The sequence below is a fragment of the Impatiens glandulifera genome, chromosome 1 (assembly GCF_907164915.1).
Source record: "Impatiens glandulifera chromosome 1, dImpGla2.1, whole genome shotgun sequence".
Taxonomy (NCBI): domain Eukaryota; kingdom Viridiplantae; phylum Streptophyta; class Magnoliopsida; order Ericales; family Balsaminaceae; genus Impatiens; species Impatiens glandulifera.
The window spans coordinates 120,009,771-120,011,866 of NC_061862.1; positions in this window are offsets into that span (position 1 = coordinate 120,009,771).

Consider the following 2,096-nt stretch of genomic DNA (forward strand, 5'->3'; position numbering starts at 1 on the left):
AACGCTCGAGCGGCTAAGGAAGTTCAAGATGCGCTGGACGAAGAAACGCGGAAAACAAAGAAAGCACCACGGTCTGATGCGAACTTCAACGAACAATTACGGATATCAATGGCCAGAAATCCGGCACTTGCAAAGTCCATAGCAGCTCAAGAGGCCGAGGATGCAGAGCGGTTAAACACTGAAAAACAAAGGCTCGCCGAATATGCCAAGGCTCACAAGAAGTCCAAGGCGGGTCCCTCCTCTTCGGTTCTGACAAAACGAAAGAGGAAAGTTTCTGCAAGGAAGGCTCAAGTCACCGAAATGCTGGACAGAATCACCGGAACAGCTGTTGAAGAGGATGCCTTCGAGGATGACTTCGAGGAGGATCTCGAGCCGCGACCTATAAGACAGCGAGTCGTCAATACGGTTCCAGTCAGCACGGCCGCTCCACCGTTCACAAACACCATAGAAGTAGGAGGTTCTTCTTCAAGACTGGCTCAACCGGCTGAGGACCAACCGACAGATGACCTGATGACAGGCTTCCTGCCATCCGAATTGGAATAGGGGCTCTCTTCTATGTTTATTTCGGTTTTTATATATTATCTTTTAGCCTTCTTCGGTTATCTTCACTTATATATTTATAAAGTTATTTTTAGAAACCGGCCTACATTTGCATTCCGACTGGATTTTGATGATTTTAAATAAAATAATCACAAAAGGAGAAATTGATAAGATAAAAGAGACAAAATTTTTCTCAAAATTTTCCAAAAATCTTCCCAAGTCAGTTTCCAAAAATCCGGTCAAATAAAACTCACAAAACCGGCCTACATTTGCAATCTTACATGATTTTGATAATTTTAAATAAAATAATCAAAAAGGGAGAAATTGTTAGATAAAATTAGACCGGTTAATAGAACTTAACACAAATAAACCTCATATGCAGGAACAGACAAAGAACCGGACCGGTCAAACCAATGAACCGGTTAAGAAGCTCAACCGGTCAAACACCTAAACTGACCAGAAACATGACCGCACAAAGAAGGCAAGATCGGCCAAAACTAAAAGCCGGAAACACCAGACAACCGGTCATTTAGAAGCCAAAGGAATAACCGGAAGCCGTCCGGTTAAGACAAATGACCGACCAGTCCGGAAGCCATCCGGTTAAGACAAATAACCGATCAGCATAAGAAGATACTTCGGGTATCTATTGAGAATGATACTAAAGGAACAGACTGAACATTTCCATATTCATACAAGTCTGAGGACAGTCTGCAGGCTGCAGAAAACCGTCCTACAAGATCTTTCCACTTCAGGATAAATTAGAAAGGCAATCTTCTAAGTACAGACAACTGTCTAACCGACAGTTACCACATTGAGTAAAAGACAAACCTAGCCGGTTTGTCCTATATACTAGAAGAACAGACCGCCAGGTCTAAATCACTAAACCTCTGCTCAACCAATCAAATTCAAGTAAATGAAATATGACTGTTGGCATATTTCACCTATAAAAGGAGCAGCTGAAGAGGAGTAAATGCGGGACACAGTGAACAATTAATTTACAAGTGATAAGATTGTGTTCTCTCTCTAGAAAAGGCCTAAGTGCTAAAGTTGAAGTGTGTAATTACAATTTCGGTGTAAATTGTACGGGTGTTATCGAGCAGGAAATAAGTCTCGATCGGATTGTATTTGTATTCCTTAGTGAATATCCTTCTCACGGTTTCGAGAGGAAGGGGTGACGTAGGAGTTTTATCTCCGAACATCCATAAAAACTTGTCTTGTTATTTACTTTCCGTCTGACTTACTTTATAACCGAGTTGTACTAACCGACCTACACCTTTTTGACCGACTCTACACTATCTAAACTGAATCACCAAGTTACAAAAACCGACCCATCAATTTCCAAACCTGTCTTATCTAAAAACCGGTTTTGCCTATCCTGTAAGTGTGCTGCTTCAACTTGAAACAAACCTCTTCCGCGCTTGAACCTAGTTCAAGAGTTTGTGACAGTTTGTATAGTATTGAAACCCCAGTGTTAATCTCTAACCGGATTAATCACCATCCTTTGAGTGAGACGCGCTAACCGGCCCAACCCCGGTCCTCCAACCGCGACCTAGATC